At 50.9% G+C, this 27,544-nt stretch overlaps 1 pseudogene across 1 annotated transcript in view; it reads right to left on the reverse strand.

Annotated features, from left to right (window-relative positions):
- Positions 1–358: 358 nt before the first annotated feature.
- LOC144373981 (single-minded homolog 2-like) overlaps positions 359–27,544 on the reverse strand; it is a 36,558-nt pseudogene continuing 9,372 nt past the window's right edge. Inside the window, exons 3-10 of the transcript XR_013433521.1 lie at positions 25,889–25,997; positions 22,762–22,853; positions 20,651–20,850; positions 16,342–16,451; positions 6,519–6,666; positions 4,969–5,137; positions 3,891–4,299; positions 359–1,928 (exon numbers count right to left, since the gene is read on the reverse strand). The product of XR_013433521.1 is annotated as a single-minded homolog 2-like (transcript). The remainder of the gene's footprint in view (positions 1,929–3,890; positions 4,300–4,968; positions 5,138–6,518; positions 6,667–16,341; positions 16,452–20,650; positions 20,851–22,761; positions 22,854–25,888; positions 25,998–27,544) is intronic.

Genomic DNA, 27,544 nt, shown 5'->3' on the forward strand with positions numbered 1-27,544 from the left:
CAGTCGCCTTGTGCATGACACATGTTCCTAAGTTTGCAAAATTTAACCTGCATACTATAAAGCCAACTGATACCCTGAAGAGATTACATAGGGCCCTTGCTGACTCAGGGTTGGCAAAAGATCAGTTCACGTTGTGAGAACACTTTATGCATTCTCACTTTGATTCTAGAAGGATGAGTTAAAAGTATGTGAAACCTCTTTCTATTCAGAAATGTGGAAGAATTTCCTAAATAAGCTTTGAAAAAGCAGCAAAGGGGTACAGTTGTTTCTAGTGCAGAGCAAATTGAAAAGTGGTAGCTCAATGCATCTATTCCCTCAGATCCAATGTTGATATCTTTAAGGAAAAAAATCATAAGAGTGAAACCAAAAGTATTGGAAGTTTATTTTGAAAATACTCCTGGTGCATTATAAAAGGGTCTCTGTTCACCTGTTACACACATGACACATTCATATGAAGCGCTCTTGCTATGTATAAAATGCAGAAAATGTTTAAAATGTGTCCATCATTTTCATTACACCCTTGAAGCAAGTTTGTCTTCTACAAGGTGCAGTCCATGACAGTTTTCCATATTGCACATGCAATTTAACTAACTTCATTAGCACTACCTGTAGCAAACACGATCCTAGTGAATTATAGATCTGTGTGGGACAGAGGGACTTTGCTGTGGAATTAAGCTTGACAAGGTCATTCTCATAAAATATCTGGCTATATATTCTTTTTTGCATTTAATGCCTATTCAATATATTCTGAAGGTGCTATTCCTGGTGTTACCAAGAGTCCATAAGGAAGGGAAGGGGGAGTAAGAGCTTGACCGTGTACTTGGGAAGCACACCCATGGCTACACACCCCCTAGGTCTTGGCTTGTTTTGTATTGAAGAAAGGACTAAAAAAAAAAATTTTTAAAATCATGAATGACTTTTAAAGACAGTGGAGTTGTTGTCATTCATGGGACTTACAATGATCACATTCTTCCTGTACCTAAGAATCAAAAGGGGCTCAGAAATCGGTAGGCTTCCTCTTCCTGCATGCTAGCTGCCAGGGCGAGGTCGCCCTCCTTAAAGTGTATTTATGGAGTTGCGATGCCTTAAAGGCCCAGTTTTTGAGCATCAGAGACCGGGCTCGATGCCTTCAGCTGGATTTCAAGGTGAGCGAACCCGAGACCCCGGCACCGATAGCTTGAGGTCACACGTCAAATGCCGCGACCTTGGGCTCTGTCTGAAGATGGGCCCCTGGAGAAAAAGGATGGGCGGCCATGTCCCGACCTCAGGCTGCGCCGGGTCCTCTCCACGGGGGTACAGGGCAGCTACGGTCACGCCTCAAGGTCGGCTGCGTTCTATTAAAATATTTGTCTCTGTATAAATTAATTTATTGGTGCCTACACAGCTCGCCCCTCTCCTCCGCTGGACTTTGTGAACTAGGAACCAGAGAAGGCCTGGCCTATGGCTTCTCCCTGCGGCCGCCCTGCCTGGGCAGAGCCAGCCCGGCGGGTCACCGACCGTTGGTGATGATGACCAAGGCTCCCAGGTAGTGCGGCTGGGGCGCGCCAGGCGGGAGGCGGCGCTGGGGCCTGCGTGCCGGGGCCGCCGCGCGCCGGCCGCCGCCTCAGGGGCTCTGGGGCCGCAGACGAGGCCGGGCGCGGTGGGCGCTGCGCCCCCCAGCGGCCTGCGCCGGGCCAGCACGCGGTGGTAGTTGAGCAGCACGAAGGGCAGCTGCGCGGGCGCGCCCCAGGGCTCGGGGGCCGGCGGCGCGCAGCACTCGGGCGCCGAGCGGGCCAGCGCCAGCCGTGTCCCGTCGCTGGCGGCTTGGCGGGCGGCCTTGGCCTGGCCCAGCGCGGGCTCCTCCCGGTAGTGGCCGCAGCTCGGGAAGCTCGGCGGCGGCGGCGGCGGGGGCGCGGTGTCCTTGCCAAACGTGCGCGCAGCAGCGGGCGCTGTGGGGACAGGCGATACGTTAGATGCTGGCATCCAGGGAGGGAAAGGCCTGCCCCAAGCAACGCCACCCCTGGGCCACCCGCGCCCAACCCTCGGGCTGCCACCGTCCTTCTTGCGTGCATTCCAGGCGCGCATTGTACAACCACAAGGGACAATTGCAAATGTCCTGCGAGCTGTGTTAAAAAACAGGTGGGATTCGTGTGGACTAATGTACCTAATGCAACATACCAGGGAACGTCGATGGTGACCCAGATTAAAAACTGTTTATTCTTTGGTGGGGAAGAGGGTTCTTTCTTGAACAGCACTGGCCGCTTTTCCATGTCCATAGATGGCCTTGCCGGCTAATGCCACCTTATTGAACAACAGGGGTCTAGAGGCTACCAAGGGCCCTCCAGTCTACCCTTGTTTTTGCTTATCCCTGGAGAGGCGCTATTATGATCCTGCTGAGAGGATCATAATTAAACCAGCCTTCTCAATTACATGCCTGACATCAATTAGCAATCTGGGCTTTTTACTTTATGAGGACCTTTGTCTTCCTTTAATACCCAAATGATTAGGAAGTTGATCCAAATTGCCTCAAATTAACATCTTTGGTGTCCCCCCTCCCACCAAGCTTATGATATGTAGGTAGTTATTAACCTCCTTCACTTTTAAAATATCAATAAAAATCAAATTCTGTGTATCATATCAATAAAATATGATATCAATAAAATATCAATAAAAATCAAATTCTGTGTATCATATCAATACTGAACCCCAAAGAAAAAACAATTATTTTTAAGTCCATCTCAAGTGAGTAATATTGTCAACTATTGTCAAAACCCTTCACTTTGTTTTTCTTGGCTTTGTGAAGGACCCGGTGACCAGGGGGTACTGGGAATACAAATCTGAGGAATATCTGGTTCTTAGGACAGGCCCAGGCCCAAGACAGGGTGGCAGGCCCTGATGGCCGATGTGGTCCTTTTTAAATTGTCTACTTTTGAAAACATTTCCTCATGATCATCAAGAAGGTTAGATTTCTCCCATGAAATCTCAGGTTGGTATGAAATCTATCACCCTCCTGGGCACATCATCTACATTTACTGCTATCCTAGTAACAGCCACAGGACATTCACACCATCTTGGTCTATAGTCTGAGCCTCAGTCAGGTCTGGGTGGATCAGGTATACATCTCCTGCAGCTAACCCTCAGTCCCCACCTTCCACCCTCTTCTTGGGGTTGGTCCAGTAAGTCAAAGGAGTTGGCCGGTGTCCTGAGCAACTGGTGGCACTCCACTAAGGACTGCTTACCTGCCATCAGGGGGAGAAGGCTAAGAAAGCCACTCTGATCTTTGTTGTGGTTTGAACTGGCAAGTCAAGACAGACACATCACATGGCTTATGATCCCATCTGACTGATGAAGAGACTGAGGCCTGGAGAGTTTGTTATTGTTCTAGATCTGGTGAGTGGCACATTTGTCCCTGAGCCCATGGGTTATCACTACTCCTTTTCTGCACTTTGAAAGCAGCATGAGAAGGAAATTGGAAGCCTCTTTGTCTCTCAAGATCATTTTGGGGTAAAGTGAAAAGTAATCATGTAAAACAACAGACCTATTGATCCCCAGCCCAGCAAAACAAGAATAAGTAATAAATAAATTACTGGAACTGGGGGTTCTCAAAACCTGGGAGGGGGTTTGGAAATCACAGGCCTCCCTGTGGAGTGGAGGATGCCGAATTTATATGGAGTCTGAATGTTCAGAACCCTGTCCCCTTTATAGTGCCACTGGTGTGCACGAGGCACAGGTGACTTTCTCTCTTGTGAAGCACAGGAGAGCAGGGAAGCTGTACTTAGGAGCAGAGAAGGGCAAGGTTTACCCAAATCCCGAGGACTCCGTTTCTGTCTGCCCCCACCACCACCTACCGCCACAGCCCCCAGCTGTTCCCAGTCCTCCCCTTGGTGTCCCCACCTGCCAACAGGACCCACCTTCATAGTTTGGCACGAGGCTGTGCCGGGCAGTGTTCATGGGCGGTTCGGAAAGGTTCTTAGCTGGAGACAGGTTGCTAGGCACTAGGGGGTTGGCATAATGCCACTGGCACTCGCCGCTGGCTGGCAGTGTGCTCAGGAGAAAGCATGCCACCTCACATGAGGATCCCTGGGGCTGCCCGAACTTGGCTGGCAACATTGGCTTTTTACCGCTGAAGACATGCGAGTCCAGAGGGAAGTGTCCCTAATGGTAGGAGAAGGGCAGGCTGTAGGATGGCGGGTACAGAAGGTCACTGCCTTCTGAATGGAGTTGCTGTTCTGGGGGAGCCGAGGCATTGACGGGGGGACTGGCTCTCCAGCTTCCCAGCTGGCCACATTCCAGTTTGTCCATTTGGAAGGAGTTGTATTGCTGCATGGAAAGAAGATGGACGGAGGCCAGCCGAGGGGCTGTGGGTAAGCCATATCCCTGCCCCATGCCAAGGTGGGCCTTCCCCAGTGACCCACCCTCTGGATGGAAAGAGACCCCCACCCCAAATGCACACGGACGCTTGTTATATCTGACAGAACACCAAGTGCTTTCAAAGGGGGAGGAGAGGGAGCACACTTGTAACCCAGCTGCTTGGGAGGCTGAAGCAGGAGGATCACAAGTTTGAGGCCAGCCTCAGAGACTTAGTGAGACCCTGTCTCAATGTAAAAAGGGCCGGAGATGCAGCTCAGGTGTATAGTGCCCCTGAGTTCTATCCTAAAACTAAAAAAATAAATAAGGGCTTTCATTTTTAAAAAAATATTATGAAAACATGACACATGTGATGTGCTTCTAACCCCTATTTACATGGAGTCTAACAGGCTCATGTGCCCTCCCAGTGGTCTTCTAGTTCCTATTCTTGACAAGTCCACGTGGATGTCAGCTGTCCCCAGGTTATGTCACCACCCTGTGGGCAGGACATCCTTGGGGACCCGCTCCATTCTGTAGAGATATCCAGCTACATGTTCAGAGGGCCGTCACTCCTTAGCATACCCAGGGTGTCCCAAGCCCCTGGAACAGACGTCAGCTGCATCCCGTACCACGGTGGGTTACCTGTGGGGGGTAAGGGTATGTCCTCAGCTTTGTCTTCATGTTTGTGTTTTTGGGTTTAGCTAATTTCCTAGTTTCTTGTGAGGTAGACAAGGTGGTCCTCCAGGAGTCCTGGGACTTAGAAGTGGAGACCTGGTCCAGTGACAGCTGAAGTTCCTTGTATTCGATGTCCCTGGAAAGGGAGAGCAGGCCTGTCATGAGGAGGAGTGGTGGAGGAAGAGTGGCTTCCCTGGCTCTGTCCCCTGAGTGATTTCCTTCTCCAAATTCCTCGGATCCTCTCACTGAGCTTGGGTGTGGGTGGCATTTGAGGACAGGACAGCTCAATCTTGTCATAAAAGCTGCCTGAAGCCCCAAGAGGGTGACCCAGGAATGCTGGCAAGATTAGTGCTATTTGGCAGGAATCGAGGGAGGTCAGAAGAGCCCTCTCCAATCCCATACAACCCAAACACAATTCCTGGGGACATCCTGGGCCACTAAGGCTGTCAAGGCAAAAGGGAGGGCCAAAGTGCCACTAATCACATCATCTCATCCCTGGTGCACATCTGTGACCCAGCTGATTCCCGTTGAGCACCCGGGAAGCGGGAGTGAGGGGCCCTGTAAGGGCCGGGAGCCTGGAGTTGGCCTTGTCGGCTTTCACACCAGAGGCTCCTGACAGCTGCAGCATCCTGGCAGCCAACTCAGCATCCTGTTCCTGGAAGGAGAGGCGGCCCTCCACGTCCAGCCAACACCTTGGTGCTCGAGAATAATAACTAGGCCGAATCATTTCTCCCTTACAGTTTTGCCGGGACCACTGTGCAGCTAACACACAGAGACCCAGCGGTCGCTCTGCGCAGAACCTGGAACCTAACTCCTCGTTGCCTTTTTTCCCCTTCCACTTTTGGGATCAAACCCAGGGCTTTTTGCAGGCTAGGCAAGTGCTCTGCACTCTCGGCCCCACCACTGCATTTAGAACACAAATGAGGACTCTTTTCTGGGGTGCTGGGGGACCATGAGTGCATCGAGTACAGGACTAAGCCTGGGGTCAAGGTGGTTTAATACACAATAGCTTTGGTGGGCAGAGTGACTCATGTTCAATTGCTTCCAATGGCCTTAAATGTATTTGCAACTGAACTTGACCTTTGGGAGTTTTCAGTATTCTCTGTCATTTGCAACAGGCTATATGGATAGATGATGGGAAATGAGAGATTTCCTCTGTCCCAAATCGTAGAAGCATTCAAGATGATCCAGGTTTGTGGACATGGATTATGTGAGCTTGTATTCCTGATCCAGATGTGCACTTCTTTGTACCCTGTTCAAGGTGGGGCCTTCCCCCAACCCCCCACCTGGGCTCTGTGCTGGGATCTGAGTCCCCCCCCAGCACTCACTCCTCTCTGCTGAGCGTGGGAAAATCTGGACCCTCCCCCCAAACTGGACTCTTATTTTGTTCAAATAAAAACAAAACAGGAGACAAATGAAGAGTTTTGGAAAGAGACAGAGCCTTAGGTGACACTTTTGGAGCGATGCAATGAGTGACAGGAGGAAGAGCAAGGGGAGGAACAATAGGGCTGACTTACATGAGGACATAATTGATACTCACGATGCAGTGGGGCTAGGACGAGCGGCTGTTGTGCATGACGGTGGCGTAGCTCTGCACCCACACCCAGCCGCCCAGCTTGGACAGCAGCCGGTAGTACTTGGTGGTGACCTGGCCCTTCACCAACACTGCAAGCACAGGGTGACGAGTCCACGGGCCCCACTCTGGGATGCCACCCCACCAAGGACCTGCATCCTGGGCCTTGGGGCCAAGGACCCCTCTGAACTTGATGGAAGAGTCAGGCACGCTTACACACACACTCACACCCAGATGCTGCCTGCAACCTCAAGGAGTCCACTAAAACCCCCGAGTGAACAGCACTGTTCCACTGCAGGGAACAGCCCCTTGGCAACTCGGTACCTGGCAGGGCAGAAACATCCATCTGCTTTTTTAGAATCCAACATGTCACAATTATGTCTTAATCCCCCCAATCTTTAATGGTAGAGAGGGTGAGTGATGTAGTTATTTAAACAAAATAAAGTAACTGCAGGGCACTGGGCTAGGAGTCAAATGTTGCTGATACCCAGACACTGTGTATTCACAGCGAAATCGCTTGCTACTCTGTTGCCATTAAATTTTTTTTCCCAATTACCCACTTTCTTGGGGCCAATTCATTTCCTGTGTTGCTCGGGTAGCAAAGTCCTCTGCTTGGTGACAGAGTTCCTGAAAATTGGGCCTGTGGGCCCATCTTCAATGCATGGGTGCAAACCTCAGTGCTGAGCAGCTCACCCAAAGCCTCAGTGGACCCACAAACTGTGACTCTCCCTTATAGCTCTCAAGGAGGCCCATGGAGGCGGCCTGGAGGGGGAGGCAAGCGCCAGAAGCTGTGTGTGGGAAATGGAAAGAGTAAAGCTCCGCCCCATCTGTCCACCCCCAGCTCCAGAACATTCTTGTTTCTCAAGGTACGCCTAGCACCAGGCCCCCAACTAGCAGCCGCCTGAGCAGAGATCTGGGGAAGAGACCAAAGGGGCTAAGTCTGTGACTGTACTGGCTATCAGCACCACCTCATTCGGCTGTGGTATTGTACCAACAAGACAAAGCCCCCCTTTCATCCCCACCCAAACATTCCCCCGGCTCTCCCTGCCATTTGTGCTTTCTGTCCACTTTAACACCCACATCAAAATATTTTGGTGCAGAAGGAAAAAATGCTACAAATATAGTCAAGGAATTATTAACCTTAATATATAAAGAGTTACTGCCAATTTATAACACTCAGACCCCGAAAGCAATACAAGGGAAAGACATTAACAAACAATTCACCAAAGAAGAAACACAAATGGGCAAAGTAATGAACATGTGTTCAACTCACTGAACTGACTCATAGAGAGCCCATCCATCAAATCAGCACAGTGTAGGACTCCCTCTATCCCAAGTGTCCAGAAGAGGCAAGTCCACAGAGACAGAGAGAAGATTTGCAGATGCCAGGGGCTGAAGGGGGAGGGGGATTGGGAAAGAATGGTAACAGGACTGGGCTGCTTCTGGAGACCTTGAAAATATTCCAGAATTAGAAAAAAGTTATGGCAGCACAACACTCACCAAAAACCATGGAAATGGTTAAAAAGGTGAGTTTATCTAAAGGAGAGAAAAAAAAAGAAATAGCAACAGGCAATCTGGCTAATCTCTGGAGAAGGTGTTCCCTGTGCTGATGGAAGGGAGTCGGCCTGATCCTTTGGGAAAGCAATGTGGTGGCTCATCCCCTTCCAGGTTTCTACTTCCAAGAATTGATCCAATGGAAATAAATTATGAGCAATGTAAACACAGACTAATGTACAAAGAGATTCGATTTGCTTAAAACAGAAGAAGAAAGTTTTGGAGAGATTTACCTGCCCAACAATGAGGGACAGGGTAAATAAGTTATGGAGTACTATGCAGCCACTGAAACAGTGATTCGTAAGAATTTGTGGTACAGTGGGAAATGCAGATGACATAGTGTTAAGACGAGATTCAGGAGTGCACAGAGCAGAACCCTGATCATAAAAGAATGAGCTCACATGCATTTGCACATGAACCAACGGTGTTCTTGGACCAGCTACTGACCCTCTTGTGACTCAGTTTCCTCGTTTATAAAAGAAGGATATCCCTAGCCCTATGTCATATGGTTGTTGGGAGGATGAGGCCCTCCGTGTGAAGATTTCTGCCGTGGCGGACACAGATGACAGGATCAGTACCTGCTCACTTGTCTCTGACTGGTAAAACCACAGGTAATTTGCATTTTCCTCATTTCAGCTTTTCTTCATTTGCTAGATTTTCAACAAGAAGGAGGTGTGAGTTTTAGAAATACAGGGCCACATCCATCAGGGCCACATCCTAAGGACAGTCCTGCTGTGTAACAGCCATCCCATCCCCTTGGAGAGGCAGCTTCCTCTGGGATGTTGTAGAGACCTACTCTTTCTATCCAGAATCAACATGGCAGGGGCAAAATCAGTGCTGATGAGTGTAGGCAGAGGCAGGATTGAGAGAAACTTTGTAGCGCTTCTCCTCTGGGGGCTTGCTTTTTAAGCAATAATAACCCCAAATGAACTAACAAAAATCCCCAAGGTTTCTATGTCCAGCTCTTTCCAAATGCCTTGCCTTGTTTACTCTATTACCACAAACTGTAGCTGAGGACACATGGAACTGTGGGAGGAAGAATTAGTGGACTCCAGAAGGTTCTCTTAGCCATCTCTGGGGTGAGCCGATTTGTTGATGGCTCCCATATAACCAAGAGATGCCATCTAAACAAACTGGAGTCCCAGACTCTTCTTTCTTTAACAGAAATGCTTGCTGGTCTCCTGGACTTTAAAATCTATGCCTAAACCGGTCACAGTGGTGAACACCTGTAACTCCTGTGGCTCAGGAGGCTGAAGCAGGAGTTCAAAGCCAGCCTCAGTAACTTAGTGAGGCCCAAAACAACTTAGCGAGATCCTGTCTCTAAATAAAATACAAAAAAGGGCTGGGGATGTGGCTCAGTGAGTTAGTGCCTCTGGGTTCAATCTTCAGTACAGAAAACAAAAAAATCCATGAGTAGCAGTGCCTGTAAAGCACCATGGGAATACGACCTGAGCTTTTCTTATCTCTGATCTTATACTTTACTTCCTCTTATTTCTTACAACACTCCAAAAAACTATTCGTAACCATGTCAAGCTGGATAAAATGAAGCCAGCTTATCCTGCATATTTTAAGAATCAAATTACAGAAATTGCTGAGACCTGATTATCTCGGACCTTCCCCAACTATCATTTTTGTCTAATTCTTGACTCTGCTATGATCAGGCTAGATACAGAGACCAATCAACCAAATATTTGGTTTTTTTGATTTTTTTTTTTTGCTTCCCTATGACCCATGGCAATAGTCAACACATCAATCCAAATCGAAATCCTAGACACTTAGTCACAACATTCCTTGGTGTGCATCAATTCTCCCTCCAGTCTGTCATCCTTGATTAGCTGCCTGAAATGACCCCAGGCTGCAGAACTATAAAGTAAATCCCTTCTTGTGGTGGTGGTGGACGAGGAGTTCCCTCAACCATGAGTCCCGAGGGCAGAAGCCCGTGCTGCACCCCTCGGTGTGTGGCATCTCCAACACCACCATCGGCAACGTCCTGGATTCTGCGTGATCCACGCTTAGATGAAAGCCCCTAGTTCTGTTTTTTTTTTCCCACCCATGCTGGGATAGAAATTCTAGTTCCATAAATATACTGTCCAGAGAAACAGGCAGCCTTCCTGGTCCTTCTAGAATTCCTCCTGCAGGTCTGGGCATACTTCTATTCTGTTTTAGATTTTTTTTTCTTTTACTCCTCTTTACCTCCCAGTATCAGGGATTGGACCCAGGCGTGTTCTATAACTGAGCTATATGCTTGGCCCTTTCTATATTTTTAATTTGAGACTTGCCATTGATAAGTTGCCCTCCTGCCTTAGTCTCCAAAGGAGCAGGGATTGCAGGCTGCACCACCTCACCAACATTTATATATATATTTATATGTGTGTGTGTGTGTGTGTGTGTGTGTGTGTGTGTGTTGTAGAGGGACTTTTACTTATTTATTTATTTTTATGTGGTGCTGAGGATCGAACCCACTGCCTCGCACATGTGCTAGGCAAGTGCTCTGCAACTGAGCCACCACCTCAGCACGCCATCTCTGTTTTACATTTTAAGGGTAGAAAAGGATGCTGCAATGCCTGTCCTGGATTGCATGGGCAGTGTCTCCCCCAAAAGAGATAGATATTGGATCCTAATCCTTACAACCAGGGATGTGTGAAAGAGTCTTTGCAGATGTGAGCAAGTGACAGATCTCAAGACAAGGTCCGTGGGCCCCACTTCCAACAGCAGGTGTCCCTATAAGACACGCAGAGGAGACACCATGTGAAGATGAGGCCAACTGGAGTGATGTGGCCCCAACCAAGGGACACGTGAGGCCACCCAAAACTGAGGATGATGGAAGGCCCTCCCCTGGAGCCTCTGGAGGGAGCTTGGCTCTGCGGTTCTTTGACTTCCGACTTCTAGCCTCCAGAACAGAGAGACAATACCTTCCTGTTGTTTCAGGCTACCCAGTTTGTGGTAATTTGTTACAGCAGCTGCAGGAAACGAATCCCTTTCCCTGCTGGGAAAAAATGGTACAAGCAGTCCCTGTGCCCTCCATGGGACTCCTCTACCAGATGGGACTCCAGAGATTATGTAGCTGGTGATGAAACCCATCTTTTGGGACTGGGTCTCCATTTCCCAGTACAATCTCCCCCACCCCCAACACTACACCTGCTAGTTGGGGGGTAGATGGACCAGGAAGAAGACATGCCAACCCAGGGGAGAGGGGAGTCTCCTAGGGAAGAGCAAGAAGGCCCTTGCCACTAGCAGCCTCTTGATCTTGCCCTTCTCCGTTTTCAGAACCATGGGTTTCATAAACCTGTGTTCTTTATAAATCACCCCACCTGTGGTATTTGGTTGCTGTTTTTTTAAAGAGAGAGAGGTTTTTTTTTATTTTTTATTTTTTTAGTTTTCGGAGGACACAACATCTTTGTTTGTATGTGGTGCTGAGGATGGAACCCGCAAGCGTGCTGCCGCTTGAACCACATCCCCAGCCCAGACTCTGCCACTTTCTATTGCCTTATACTAACTTCCCCACTCCTGCTACGTGCCTGGCCCCCTAAGCATCTGAGTTTATGACTACCATGTGTCCTTCAGAGAGTGTTCTTCTCGGCTCTATACAAGTTACTCTAATGTCCTATAATTTTGTCATAACAGTTCTGCTTAAAATTTTGTAAACTACACATTCAGGCCCCAAAGCCTTTCTGGGACATGGCCTGCATTCTCTTCTGTCATTTTGGCTTGGGGGCCTACCAAAAGAGGTGAAATTCTCAGTCCTATGGAAGGTCATGATTCTTCTGAACCATGGACACAGAAGCCCACCAGGTGTCCCTCAACACCTATCATCAGGTGCGCAGACACGGAGCCCTCCCCACCAGCCTGTCAGGGTGTCTGGGGGAGCGGGGCCTCTCTGGTCTGAAGCCAGATGACTGCATCGTGCCTGGGGTCCCCAGGCACTCCACAGCCCCACAGGAGTGAGGTGGGGGGGGTGGGAAGGCCACAGTCTCTCCTGTGAGGTCTTCACTTGTGGTCATGGAAGGTTCTGAGGTAGACCTGGAACAGCCTCACTTGGAGACCTTCCCTGGGACACCAGGCCCACTTGCCACTGTGGCCCACAGAAGCCCCCCTGGGCTGCAGTGCCACTCACACTGACCCCAGAGGCCTCCCGACAGCAGTGCCAGGCTCTGCTTTTGCTCACACTTGCCTTTCTGGAAGGCTGTGAGTTATTTTTCTTGGGGACCACGATTCTGCAGACCCCATGGACTCTCAATAAAGAACATCTTTAAAAAATGTGTGAAAACCAGCTGACTATGGCCCTCGTGTCCAGTCAGGCCTCTGCAGCCATCTGTGGAGGATGGAGCGGGAGCAGAAGAGGCTGCCAATGTCCCTGTGTTCCTAAGAGAGCCAGCAGGCCAGCTCTAGCTGATCAGAGCAAAGGACTCAAGTGCAGGGTCGGCAGTAGCCATGATGCAGCTCTGGGTGGAGCATGGGAGGGCAGGAGGCTAGAATAGCAGGCCAGCCTGGGGGCCTCCTCTCGGGCCAGGCCCCTGAGCCCTAGCACCGTGTGACAAGACTGAAAAATCACATTGCACAATTACGCCTTCAGCCTTCTCAGGCTTCTCACATGCTCCCCAAGCCGCCCAGCCAGCTGGACTGAGGCAGCCCAGCCCACGACATGGGTGAGAAGCAGGAGGGATCGGGTCCCCTGCCATGAGGTTCCCTGTGGAAGGCCTCACCCTACTACCTCAGAGCATGTGACTGTGCTGGGGGACAGGCCCTCAAAGAGGTGATTACAGAGGCCTGGGGTCACATCATTCATGTGACTGGCATCTTTGCAAGAAGAGGAGATGGGGTCCACAGATGCACACGGGGACGTCCATGTGAGGGCACAGGGCAAGACGCTACTTACAAGCCAAGGAGAGGGGCCCAGAAGGAACCAACCCTGCCGATACCCTGATCCTGGACTTTTCAACTAAGAATTGTGGAAAAATAAGTGTCTGTCACTAAGGCCACCTCGTCAGCAAGTTTTGTCATGGCCACCCTCACAATCTCGCCCAGTCCCCATGAGGTGAAGGGAAGAAAGGACCTGGGTCCCTGGGTGGGCTCTATGGGGCCAGCAGCTGGACACATGGCCCCAGGAGGAGAGGTGGCAGCCGCTGGCATCCAGCTGGAGTGCAGAGAACTGGCCTGTGTGGGGGCTCCCTCAGCCCTCAAGCAGGAGCTGGACTGGAGGACGTTGCAGCTGGCCAACAGGGTCCCAGGCAAAGAAGGCAGAGAGGTGACAGTGCCCCTGAGAGAGGTGTGGCCCCACCAAACAGAGAGAAGTCGAGAGCCAGGGCTGGCAGGAGAGGGGAACTGGTGCAGGGCCAGTGCCTGGACTGCGTCACACAGCCCCAGATGGTGGCCAGGGGATGTGGGAGCTAAGGAGGGACTGGGGGAGGCTGACCTAGGCAACAGACGGTGGCCACTCCCGCTGCCTGCCTGCTCTCCCTCCTCAGGCCCTGCCCTGAGATCAGTCCTCAGGCAGTGATTGTCAGGGGCTGGAATCTAACTACATGGGCTCCCTCTCCCTGTGGGCTCCATAATTCTGGGGCAGGGGCCATACAGGCTCCAGAGTCCCGGGGACTGAGCATGAGCCACCCATGCAGTAGCCCATAGAGGCAGACTCTTCCTCCCTGCTCATTTCCCTCTCCCCACCCATGTTTCAGTTCAACTAAACAACTGCCCCTGTACTCCAAGCTCAGTGTCTGTAACTGGAGTTTAAGGAAATATAACAGGTGCATCTGGACCCAGGGATGGAGAGCTGGGACCAGGAGGCCTGGCGCTGGCCTTTCTGCCCCAGTTCTGGGCCTGGGGAAGAAAGGGGAGCCTCTGGGACCACACACTGAGGAGGTTTTGAAGTTGCCAAAGTGTCACATCATGAAGTCCCAACCCCACCACCCCGGCTGCTGGCCATGTGTCCTTATTTTATCTGATGAGTCTGGCCTGGGAGAGGAGGGGGTTAGGGCTTGGATCTGGAATGACCCCCAAAGTCTCTTGGTGAAAGCCTGGTTCCCACCACAGCAAGGTTCAGAGGCGGGGCTTTAGGCAGTGAGTGGATCCCGGGGACCCTGACCTCATCAGTGGATCAGCCCAGGGACCAGTCCATTGATGGGTGAATGGAGCCGTTGGAGGAGGCACTCACTGGGCAGGGGTTTGCCTGTCCCCGGCCCTTCCTCTCTTTCTTCCTCTGCAGCTTCCTAGCTCCCATGAGGGGAGGGCTTTCCTCGGCCACGCCTTTCCCCCATGACATTTCTGCCTTCAGGCCAGCTGCTTGTGGCTACATTCTCTGACACGCTGAGCCAGAAGAGATCTTTCCTCCTCTAAGTGCCCTTGTCAGGTATTTTGGTCACAGTGACAGACACTGAGGGTAAACTGCCAGGTTGGGGTCATGGCTGCACTGAGGGCTGGTGCTGCCCAGGCACAGGGCCTGTCTCGATGTGGAAGCGAGGCGTGAATTCGGGGCCGGCTCCCGGCACTCTGCTGGGTGAACGCCTGGACTCCTTGATGCCAGCCCCTCTATGCACCAGGACACCCTGGCAGAGGGGAGGCTGGGCAGTCACCAGGGCTCACAGTGGGTCCCACCATGTTTGCCCTCCCCAAGCCCGGGAAGAGGGTTGCTGTCCCCTGGTCTCTGGGAGAGCTGCTCAGCCCCAGCCACCGTAAGAGCCCCGGAACGGTCACCATCATGGCCACGATGGCCTTTTCTGGTTTTCTTTGATTTGCCCATTCTGGCCCTGGCCAGGGTCACATGACTAGCGTCACTGGGACCTTTATGATTTTTCAAAGCACAAATCCTCTTACCTTCTCTCAGGGAAAGGGGTTCCATCTCCAGCACCACAAATAAAATAAAAATTTAAAAAGTGAGGATTTTCAACGCCACCGGTTCTCTCTCCCCACGCTCGGAGGCCTCATGGGCAGCGTCCAGCCACACTCTGAGCAACTCTCTCCCATGCAGCTCAATGCTGCAGCAGAAGCTCCCAGCACGCTCCTCCCCAGGAGCCCGTGGGATGGCTGCCCCCTTGGCAGAACCACTTCCAGCTCCTCAGGGGTGAGGCTCTCCTACGGACTCCATCCAGATGCTAAGCTGTTGCTTCCCTACCCACCTTGGTCTCAGGAGTAACAGGGATGCTTACGAGATTGTGATTTGAAAGAAAGAAAGAAAGAAAGGAAGGAAGGTACGGATGAAGGAAGGAAGGGAGGAAGGATGGTTCACAACTCGGAATCTTCATGTGCACACGGGAGCAAGGAGTCTGTCCAGCTGAAAGTCCTGATTGCCACAGCCTCTGCCTGTGGTGACTCGGGGAGGAGAAAACAGCAGCCACACCCGAGTGATGCCATGTTCTATGTTGCACAATGTGGCTGCAGACTTAACTGCCCGGGGACCTGCTGCCCACCTCCAACAAGATACCAGCACTTGTCCTCTAACATCTCTTAGTTAACCCAGCAAAGTGAGAATAAAGGATGAGCCCTCTGGGTCCCTCTGCAGGAGACTGAGCTCCTCTGACCAACTGTATGTACCCACTAAACAGCAGCAGGAGGAGGAGGTGTTCCACTCCATCCAAATTATTCTTTGCTTCATTTGGACTCTCGGAGTGTCACTTTGATAGTGATACTTCGGTGACTGGAGCATCCCCTCTGAAACATGCAGATATCCCCAAATCACCTCCATTGGCCGATCAAACACTGTTCTGTTCACTCACTCCAAGCTGATTTCTATCGTGGAACATGAGCATCGCCAGCAGGGTCGGGGTTCAGCAACTGGACTCTGCTTAGGTTTGACTCCTAGATCTGCCACCTCCCTGATGAGTGACCATAGGCAAGTGGCTCTACCTCACTGGACCTCAGCATCCTCAACAGTAGAAGGAGAAGCATGCACACGAGACTCCCCCTCACTGGGTTAGTAATCTGCTTAATCCCTTAAACCAGTCCCTGACCACAGTTAAGTGCTCAGGGGTCAATTCTTCTCTGGTTATTGCCATTATTCATAGCTGGTGTGCAGACTTCATAGAGAAGCTGGATTCCAAGTCCACAATCTGGAATCCAGGCAATTCCCCAACACCCTGCACCTGCCAGCTTCATGAGCAGGCTCTGGAGAGGATGCTCAAGAACTGGCACCTGTGAGGAAGCCCCTCTGAGGCTTCAGGCTCCTCTGGACACTGTGCCAGGCAAGGGATGCCCCCTCCCCGGCCAGCTGCCTCCCAGGCCCAGGTGGTACTACTCATGGAGGTGGTGCGCATAGTCTCAACCGTGCACATGATGGTACAGCGTCTTCTCAATCAGGTCCTGTGGCTCGTAGCCTGTCAGCTCGGTCACCCTGGGGGAGGACGGCAGCTCCGTGAGTCACTCTGCTCTGCAGATTGCCTTTCATTTAAACTAATATTGGTTTTGCCAACTAATCAAGTGCTAAAAGGCTCAGGGGGGAAATGTTGATTTTGGAAACTGAGAGTGATCTTTTTTACAAGAAGCAAATCTTTGAAGTCTCGCCCAGTGCAGGATGTAGCACTATTTATGAGCAGGAATGTTCTGAAACCCCTGGCTCAAAGTGTGTTTGGGATGGCTTAGGACTGCGGGCTTTTTCAGGGGTGAGCTTATCTGAGGGCACATAGGAGTGAACTTTGATACCAAAATGGGGAGGAAGAGGCTATGATGAGAGCAATCCTCTGTTTCATGCAGAGATCACGTTTTGCATTTTGTGGACGGGCACTTGGGTTGCTTAAATCTCCACTCCATGCTGGACACTCCTAATGGACACAGTTGATCTCTGGGACCCTGCAGTTGAGTGATTCCTACTAATGGGAATTATGGAAAATTGCAGATGTTTAAGCCTCATATCACTAGAAGATTATCTCAGACCACCCAGGAGCAGTGGAACATCTGAGGATATTGTGACTAGAGGGAAGACCCGAAGCTCTCCATAGAAATGGGAGCCTCTATCCAGTGCCTGTGGGACTCCACCCCTCTTTATTCCGTCAAGCCCTGGGCAGATTAATTTCCAATTCCAGCTCTTTGAAGAACAGTAGCTGTCAGCATCCAAGACCACCTCTGCACTGACGGCCTGGGGTGGCTCTGTCTGTAGGTGAAACTGCATGTGGCAATGGTTGGGTTCCCCAGCTGCAGCCCCCGAGCTGGGAGCTGTGCCTTTAGAGGGGGTGGCCCTAAGCCAGTGTTGTGGTGACAGATATGCAGAGACAGATGAAAGAGGAGGACAAGAAGAGATTTCAAAGGCTGTGAGACTATGGTGAGAATCAGTCCTGGGGGCAGCAGTGAAGAGGGAGCACCCAGGAAGGCCAGGGCACCCGGGAGGGCCTGGGCTATGGACCTACTAGCCAGGATATGAAATATGTAAAATATGAGCTGCAAATTAAACTGGTCAATGACCTCAAGACCATTCTCGAGCCCGCTTCCCCTTCTGCTGAGCTCTGCTGGGGCTTTGGGTGGTAAATCTCTGGAAGCCTCTGGGTTCCCAGGAGGGGCTCCCAATTTGTTGTGCACATCCCCATGGTGTTCCTACAAGGTGGGAAAGGAATGGGGCTTGAGGCAGAGACTTTACTGCCTCCAGTCCAGTCATTCAGGGTTCAAGGGACTTGTCTAAGGGCCACCTAGAACTTCAAGCCCCATCGGAGTCAAACTCCATGGCAGGAAATTGAGATGTCTGGCTTCCCCCAAAAAGAAAAACAGACATCTCCACAGCCTCCTCGACATCAAATTATAGAACAAGGGCCCTGAACGTGTAAGTGAATCAGAAACACATGTATTGAGTTTCTCATCAAAGTACATACTGGCTTTAAAAATTAAAGGGAAGGGGAAGGGCTTGGCAAGATGCCCTCTTGGTTTTTTCCAAACCTCTAGTGTCTGAAGACCTGTCACAAGGATCTGCCAAACCCCAAACATCGCTGGGTTCACCCATACTTAGCAAAAGCTCCAGTTACAATTTCAAAATGAAGTGCCACAAACCCCTAGGTACCTAATGTCAGGTTATGCTGAGTTCAGTTTTGCCTGGGACCATCCTGGGTAGCATGCCAGAGGGCCCCCTGAAGCCTACCACCCTTGCTCCTGTGACTTGGAGCCACTGGGCCTCTGGCCAAGCCATTGCTGTGGCTCCTGGGGTTTGGACCAGAAGCTGACGCCTCCACCCAGCCTGGCCACTGCTGTCCCCCCAGTACTGGGCCAGCCCAAGCCACTATGCCCTGGCCCAGAGGCCTTTCAAAAACCATAGGAACTGCAACCAAAGCAAGACCACAGTGACCATGAGGAATTCTCCAGTGCTCTTTGGCCCCTGAAGCCCTCCTCCATGAAGGAGTTTAGAAAAGCCTTAGGCTTTACTAGAAGCTTCCTGATAATTAGCAGGAAGTATTGCAGGGCTTAGGTGGGGACAGGAAGTCTCCTTTGAGTTCATTTTTCTTCCAGGGGGGGGAGGGGTACTGGGGATTGAACTCAAGGGCACTTGACCACTGAGCCACATCCCCAGCCCATTTTTTTGTGTTTTATTTAGAGACAAGGTCTCATGGAGTTGCTTAGCACCTCACTAAATTGCTGAGGCTGGTTTTGAACTCACGATCCTCTTGCCTCTGCCTCCAGAGCCACTGGGATTAGAGGTGTGCACCACTGCACCCAGCCTTTGAGATCTTCACCCCTTTTCTCTAGTTTCTCCAGGGGTGCAGCTCTTACAGGGAGGTTCACAGGCCCTCACTGGTACCCCACAGGCCGTATATGAGGAACAGGAAGCAGCCTGTCTTGCAGCTAACCACCTGCACCCTTTGCTGGAAGACCCTCTGCATTTCACAGTGGTGTGGGCTGAACAACTTGAAAAGACTCCACATCTTCCCTCTGGGACACCCCTTTTTTCCTCTTCTAGAGAATTCACTGGATCTCAGGGCGGTTTTTGTTTGTTTGTTTGTTTTTAATTGTCTGAGAAATATTAGGAGGCAAAACAAGGAAGAAAGTAGTTGGATTCTCCCTAGTTCCCTCGGTAATGACCTTGGACAGCCAATTTCCAGCCTGCTTTCAGAAGTGATTCCTAAGTTGGGAAAGAAGTCTCCTATCACTGCATGGCCCACTGCAGGAGGCAGCTGGCCTGGCCTCCTCCCCATAGGGGCTCCTTCTGCAGGGCAGGAAAAGAGCATTTTTCACCCTTGGGCCACCCTCAAAGGTGTCATCAGCTCCCCCAAAGAGTCCTAGTTGCCCTTGGCTTGCAGTTTCTGTGACAATAATGGTGACTCTCTAACACCACCTCTTGCTGCTCCTCTGTCTTGGATGGTTCTGAGATACAATCATGGTAAGCTCAAGTCATTTCTGTCTCTACCTCCTGCCCCTACCTAGCTGTGTCTTTTAAAAGTAAAAAAGTAAGAATAACAAGTAGTAGCCAGGCACAGTAGTGCACACCTGTAATCACAACTACTCAGACAGCTGAGGCAGGAGGATTTCTTGAACTTCTGGCTCAAGGTCAGCCTGAACAACATAAAAAGACCCTGTTTCAACAAAAAAAATGGGGGGAATATAATCAGTAAATCCTAGCTTCAGGACACACAGGAACCAAAATGGATATATCCCCTCTCCTAGAAATCTCAATCACATATGCCAAGTTAAAAGAAGGATCTGACAGCTCATTCCTGCCTGCACAGTACAGGAATCTATGGGATGAAAAACAAGGTGGCCTTGCAGGCAACTGAGGCTCTGGGTTTGCAGCTGAGGCTCTGAGTTTTCTGTTACTCATCTCTCATCTAATTTCATCCTTCTCTAGTCTTGTGGTAGCCAGTGCATGGACAGGTCTCTCATTTTGCAGATAATAAAATGGAAGAGGCCCCACAAGCCAAAGCCTCAAGACCATACATGAGCAAAAACATCTCATTATCCCCCACAAAAATACAGTTATTACTTGCAAAAATAAATTTTAGTTAAAAAAATAATAAAAAGTACAAAGACTTTGAGGCCAGCAGCCTGCCCTGGGAGAGACCCGAGGCCTCTCTAGCACAGCCTCCAGAGACAAGAATTGGTGTGCCTCTGCCTCACTCACGCTCCCTTCCCCCAGCCCAGACACAGGCAGGGCACTGGCTGAGCTCTGGTCAAGTGTTCCCCCAGGGAAGGCGACCTCTCTGCTCCCAGCATCCAATCTGCCATGGCTGTGGGGGATCTGAGGGCTTCTCACCCTGCTCAGTGTGAAAACCCATTGCTTTTAAAATCCTACCGGCTTGGCGGAGAGACGAGACATAATTCTGATATTGTGGGCCTTCAGAAAAGGATAACTTGTGCCCACAACACATATTCCCATTCCAAACTCCGCTGAAATGATTCAAATATAACTTAATTAATTAAAATAAGTCCCAGAGTCCAAAGCTGAATTAATTCTTTCCATTCATGACTAGATTTCACTAAATCCCTTTCTAACCCACATTCTAAGTAGGACTTATTCCTTGTTATAGTTTGGCTTAACATCACGGAGCTCTGGGGCCAATTTCTATCATCGGTATCTTCCAGAATGTCACAGCAGTGTTGTTGGCAGGTGCCACAACTCACCTGGAATCCAGGAATATCAGCTTCAGATCGAGGCTGGCCCTGAACATGAACATGTTACTGTGCAGCTTGATCTCTGTGATGGCACTGGGAGGCAGGGACTGGCCCACTGCCACCAACCCCACGATCTGGTAACAGGAGTCGTACAGGGACATGTCCAGCATGTACTGCCTGATCTTCAAGTAGCCGCTGCAGTGGATGACCTGGGGGAGCAGAGGGCACGTCAGCTGGCCGTGGCACCCACTCCTCCTGACTCCTTTCATGGAATGTCCCCAACCCAGGTTCTACCGAGAATGTGGCCAATAGGCTGACAGATGCCTTTGTTAGCAGACAGTGTCACAGTAAAATATAAGGGATGTCTTATTCTGTCAACCCTGAGTAAGGAATGTCACAAATTAGGACTCTCTGACATAGGATGAGTTTATATGTAAGGAACCCACTGAGAGTCGTGCTTAGAGAACACAGCAAGACCTTCTTGGAAGACAGCCATTTGTTTCACTAATGCTCGCTTCAGTAACTAAAATGCTTCCCACCTTCCTTTGGGACTGAATTTGACCTCTGCCTCACCTGACATGCTCCTACACTCCAGTAAATTAAGAATCCTTTCAATAGATTTTTTTTAAATCTTCATTTTTATGTCTTTTAATTTCATGTATTTTAATTCAAGATCTTAATAATCAACAAGTCAGAGTGGCTATCTAAAAGCCTTCCAGTTAGAGCCAAAGACCATGTAGGCAAGAACGCACCAAGTTCAAACAGGAACCTCTATACCACCTGGAGCCTGGTGAGTAGAAGCATTTATGCCAGTTAAAGTCAGTAACAGACTGGGGCATAGCTCTGCAAGGTATAGCTTGTTGGCCTGCACGAGACTCTGGGATCCAGGATGGCAAAAACATATTAAGTCAGTAAAATCGTGCTGGAATCACAATCATCATAACTGCAGTGGTACAGACTAACATCCTTAGCCTTCAAGTTCTCTGTTCATAAACCCTTTCTCCAGGATCCCTCAAGGTATTCATCGTCTGAAGAGCTAGAAGAAATCTCCAAATCCTTGTAGTCTATTCTCCCATTTTACTGAGCAGGGAAGTGAGGACAAGATAGACAGGTGATGTTCTGCTGCAGATTAGACAGCTGGACCGTCAATAAGCAGCAGAAACAAGTCAAGAGCCAAGTCTCCTGAAGAATGTCTCTGGGAGAGGCCGGGCTGGTGGCTGCCCATCCTGGCCCAATGCGGCTTAGAGCCTGGGACAATTAAAAACCAAGGGAGCAGGGGTTGGGGGAGCAGCTCAGTGGTAGAGCTCTTGCCTCTCGGTGGCAGGCGCTGGGCTCCATCCCTTTTATGGCAAAAATAAAATAAAACAGAACAAATGAGGGGGTCGATGTCTAAGGGAAGAGCTCAGAGTGGGATGGCCGAGGAGGGCCAAGGGGAAGTGTCAGCCTGGAATGGGGAAGGCACTGGGAGGAGCTGAGGGGAAGGAAGACCCTGGGAGGGGCTGGGAGAGGCTTGGTAGGGGTGTTCCAGAAAGAGAGGACAAAGACACAGATGCCTCCTCTTCTCCCCACTCTCCTCCCTCCTCTTCAAAGGAACAAATGTTTCTAGAAAATCTTCCTAGCTGTCTCCAACTGCAGAGTGACTGATGGCTGTGGCCTCTCAGGGAGGACAGCAGAGAGGATCCTGGAGGCAGTGGGGAGCTCAGAGAAAGGACGGAGGGTAACAGGCTCCTGGCGCACAGCAGACTTCCTTAACCCACGTCAGCTACCTCTGACATTGTGGAACGACATTGCCAGCCGGCTCTGCAGGTCACCTGCTCCTAGACGCTGGAATTAGCCAGAACAAGCGACCTGTCTGGAAGACAAGTCTAACCTGAGCCACAGCCACTTCTGGTCTCATGGGACGAAAGCCAGCCAGGCTGGAATATCCCTCTAAAGCACCAGCCTTTACATGGGCCTCAGAAGCAGCCATGAGCCAGTCACTGGAGACTTTTGCCCTGGTGGGAATGATATGTTCGTTTCCCGAGGCTTCCCTTCTGCAGACATCCTTGAGTGTGAGGCGGAATACCAAGTACCCAGTGCAGAACACGACCAGCTCTCCATCCCCCCAGGGCCCTTCATACCTTGTATCCACTGCACTTCAGGCCCGTGTTTCTTTTTGCCAGGACACACTTCATTCGGAGGAAGAAGGACCTCTCTATCTCTATCTCGTACTCTGAAAGCAGGAGCGAGGTTCCATGGGCCATGGTCCCACCTGCTTCCCATCTCCCCACACACAGCACCATGAAATTCCCAGGGCCACAGTCAGAGGCCTGCTCCTCTATGCCTGACCCTGACTCTGAGAACTTGCTAAGGTCTGGGTGAGGAGGGGAGAGACTGGCCCTGTCCTGGTGTGGCTTCCACAAGCCCCAAAAGAAAGCAGCTCAAATCTCAGCCACAGCCTGGAGGCCAGCCTGGAGTCAAGGGCTGGGCCTGGCAGAGCTCCACCGGCCACCATCACCTCCTAGAGGCCACAGAGTGGCTTGGCATCGGGAGAACTTCCTGGCAGACTTGGGGTGGGTGCCTGAGATACCGTGAAGGCCCAGAAGAGTCTGACTCCCCTCAGGTAGCAGATGCTAAGTGTCAGTCACAGCGTAGGCTCTTTCCCTGGCAGAGGGGGCCAGCCACTCATACCTCCTGCACTGTGGGCACTGGGTGCCGAGAACCACTATGGCCAGAGCAAAGCTTTGGCCCTCATTTCTGGCCCTGGAAGGAGCAACCCTTGTCTCCACCTCCCCAGGGAACCCCTCACAGCTTAGCTAAGCCAGACCTTCCTTTCCTTTCTTTGAAAGGCCCTGTGCATAAAGAGTTCTCACTCTTGCAAACATACAGGAGTCCTCCTTGGCTTTAAAGGACACCAGCGCTCAGAGACAGCAATAGAGAAAGGCCACACCTCTGAGTGAGGGGCTGTCACTCCACTCTAAGTAGACATTTGTTGGAGGTTAATAAGTTTATCTATTTATTTATTTTGTAAATAAATACAAGGCCCTCACACATGCTAGGCAAGTCTCTAGCACTGTGCTACATTCCCAACCCTTTTCCATTTTGAAACAGGGTTTCACTAAGTTGCTGAGGCTGCCCTTAAACTTGTGATCCTTCTGCCTCAGCCTCCTGAGAGGCTGAGATTACAGGCATGCACCATTCTGCCTGGTGATAAATTTATCATTAAAAAAGGATTGGGCCGGGCATGGAGGCGCATACCTGTAATCCCAGTGGTTTTGGAGGCTGAGGCAGGAGAATTGTGAGTTCAAAGCCAGCCTCAGCAACTGTGATACATTAAGCAACTCAGTGAGACCCTGTCTCTAAATAAAATACAAAATAGGGCTGAGATGTGGCTCAGTGGTCGAGTGCCCCTGAGTTCAATCTCCAGTACCAAAAAAAAAAAAAGGCTGGAGTGGAGCAAGGTCCTCCTCTACTGTCCCTGAGGGCACTGCCTCATGGAAGTTTGGGAATCGACTCAGAGGCCTCCTTGGTTCCCCCAGCTGGACAGGCTATGTGCTTTACCCACAGTCCTCCTGTCTGAACCAGACAGATGTCACTGAGGTGTGGAAGCTCACGTCTCAAAAGTACCACCTAGTCTTATTCATCTGGGGGGATGGCGCACTTCTCACACATTTCACCATAAAACAATGGGGTTCCATCCAGGCAGAAAATCTGTGAGAGAGAAGAGCACCGTGTGCTCGGGAGCCTTCCATGCACCCCTGGGCTGGCGCTGCAGGGAGTCAGCACGGGACCCTAGGCCCCCAGCTTGTTGCCTCTCCTCTAGGACTGCTCTCCACCTCAGCCTCAAACCCCACAGAAACAGGAGTAGACGGGCCTCATGTCCCCCCAGCTTCACTTACTTTCATTCCTTCACCACTTTTCCAGAGGCTACAACACAGGAAGGGGAACATGAAACCCAGGGCAGCAGCAGAAGACCACTGCCAAGCAGGGGGCACCCTGTGCGGTGTTTTAAGCAACAACATGGTGTTCTGAGGAATTCTCTAGGATTCCTGCTGTCTGTGTCCAGCTTTGAAAACACACCAGAGTGGAAAGATTAGTCATTGTTGTTGGGAATGACTCTCAGCATCATTTTTTCATGTTGATTTAGACGCCATCCCATCCCAACGACTATCACAGGCTGTAGTTATAGTCGGGCCCCGTCTTGTCTCAGAAGCTGGCACACCAGACTCTCTCCTTGGAAAGGAACAGCGAGATCAACTGCTGCTGGACAACTGAGCATGCGCTTCTGTGGTCCCTCCTCCGAGCCTGAGGGTAATCTTCCCCAGGAGGGAGCAATAAGAATGAAAGCCATATTTCTCCTCCATGGCTAAATGTCCTCACCACTTTGAAGTCTTTTATTTACATTTTGATCCACTGGGGAATTGGGGCCCCATTGGGTACTATAGTCTAAGGCATAAGTGAGACCCATTAGCCTGCTGGCCTCTCTGAGCTGTCCACGAAGTTAAAAGGCCGGGGTCCCGGAAAACTTCTGTATCTTCCCAGCATTTGTTCTAATTTTGTGATGCCCAGGGCATCTTAACTGATTTGTGCTATGGCAAAAAAAACCCAGACCCCTGCTCAGAGTAACACTTTTAAATGCATAAAATAAAATGCATATAGTTACAAAACAAACCAACTATGTAGGAAAGTAGTTATCCCAGTATTTAAACACATAGTGGCACACCCTGAACATGGATGTAAGTGTGCTATTTTATCACTACATTAAAAAACAAGGTTCAGTGGTGGGTCTCATGACTTCCAGAATTTTGCAGTAGCCACAAGCATAAATGATATGTTGACCATGGCTACAAGGTAACAGGAAAATAGCAAAGCCACTGTCCTCCTGCTCTCAGGATGGTTTACAGTCTGTGGTCATAGCAAAGGAACTGCTGTCACCCAGGGGAATTTCAGGTGTAGTTTCCCCCAGGCAGTTTCACAGCCCCCTGGGCTGTATCCTCAGAAGCTGCAGCCCAGGTCTAAACCTGTGAGGCTGCAACCTGCAATTCTAAATCACGAGCACCTTCATCCCCAGCAGCTCTGAATAGTCTTTGGCAGTAATGGGGGCTGGTTTAAATAATGTGGTTTAAAAGACAGGGGCCAAAATGCACCTCCCACTTGATGGGGCCAAGTGTTGCCCTGGTAACCCCTAGACCTTGGCAGTTGTGGGAATCCAAGCCCTGGGTCATAGTTAAGAATGTGGCCTTGTTTACTTTCACCTGAAGGAACTACCTTGGAGCAGGTGATGGTGAAGAAGCGGGTGAGCGGCGAGGACAGCTGTCATCTCGTTGTGGTCAGATGGATGGATGTACTCATAAATACTGTTGCCTGTGAGCTCCACCTGCAGGGGTGGGAGGAACAGAAATGTCACCATCTCTCCAGGGTTGGCACCAGGGGAAAGTGCAGGGTGTGTCACATGCTCACACCCTGCTGGGGTCAGGACTGGAGTCTGCCCACGACCCACACCTGTGTCAAACGTGGAACCTTTGCCTCCCCACAGCCCAGCTCTGAACTGCCTTCCATGCCTGAGAAGCCAGAGGGCCAGGCCTGAGCTCAGAGCCCAGGAGGCCCGAGCACAAAGGAACGCCCTGGAGGGGCCTTGGAGGGGCCTGGGCAGCGTCCTTCAGAGACAGCTCAAAATGGACTCCAACTCTCTGGGCTCTGTCCTGCACCCCCACTCACATGCTGCCTGCCTGAGATAGCCACTGCAGCCCTACTGTGCTCCCTCCCAGAGCCGCGTCCACTCCACCTCTCAGAGCTGACCAAGGGACCACGGGAGGCTCTACTCTGACAAAGCCCCTTTCTTCAGCAGCTCTGAACCGTGTGCCTCAGGCACTGCCAGGCCTCTCTCACATTGCCAGAAATGTATCTCTGGCTTTCCTGGTCCAAGATGACTGTGAAAATTCTACAGCTCTGGCCCAAGGGTGCGGCTGTGTCTCTGTGTGACCTGCAGGAGGGATTGGGGCCACTCCAGCCAGCCACATGACGTGGTGGTTATTTCCTGGGGTTGCTACCTCAACACCAGTGTAACGCCTCCTTCCAGACATGCCCCACAGGGGGGCCCCATGGCAGCCCTCCAGCCGTGTCTGTGTTGGCCTGGACCTGGCTCTGCAGGAATGGGTGGTTCCAGAAAAACCCCACTACTGGAATGTTTGCACAGAGGGCCCTGGAGGTCCTGTTCCTGACTGCGAGCATCTTTAGAATGTTCTCCCAAGCACGGATGCCACTCAAGGATATGCTATTGAGTCCTGGAGACCTGCACCCCTTCACAAATGGGCAAAGGCACAGAAAGTTTCAGAAAGAGCCACCAGGGCAGTCTTCTGAGCACTGGGGCGCAGTCCTGTTTTTAAGACTCCTATTAGTAGAGTTGGGAGTGACAGATAAGGGCAGTTGGCAGTGTATTCTAGTATTGTTTGGAGGAGCATCAGGAAGAATGATGGTAATTTCAACGCAGCCAGTGGGAACCCCAAAGCCCAGCTGAAATAGTGCCCTTTGGAGGCAAAGGACCTTGAGTGGGTCGGAAGAGTCTTCACAGCCCTGCCCAAGGGAGGTGTGACCCTAGGGAGCACAAGGAGGCTGTGGCCGTCCTGTGTCTGGCCAGGGCACATTTGGAGACTACCTGCTGTCAGTCAGAGGGTCATCTACGAAGGGGTAGCCCTGCAGGTGCCATGTGCCAGGTCCCACAGCTGCATAAGGCCAGCCAAGTGGCTCAGTGAGAAGTTCTCCTGGAGCCTCCAGGGCCCTCAGCTCTTCACTTGGAACCAAAGGGCCCTGGAGAGGTGAAGTAATGTATCCCGCTCCTCCCAGCCAGTTCTCCTAATCTGTCAAGATGTGGCAAACTGCCTTCTTTATTCAGAAGAGATTGTTTCTGGTCTGCTAAGTAATTTC

Source organism: Ictidomys tridecemlineatus, unplaced genomic scaffold (assembly GCF_052094955.1).
Source record: "Ictidomys tridecemlineatus isolate mIctTri1 unplaced genomic scaffold, mIctTri1.hap1 Scaffold_54, whole genome shotgun sequence".
Taxonomy (NCBI): Eukaryota; Metazoa; Chordata; class Mammalia; order Rodentia; family Sciuridae; genus Ictidomys; species Ictidomys tridecemlineatus.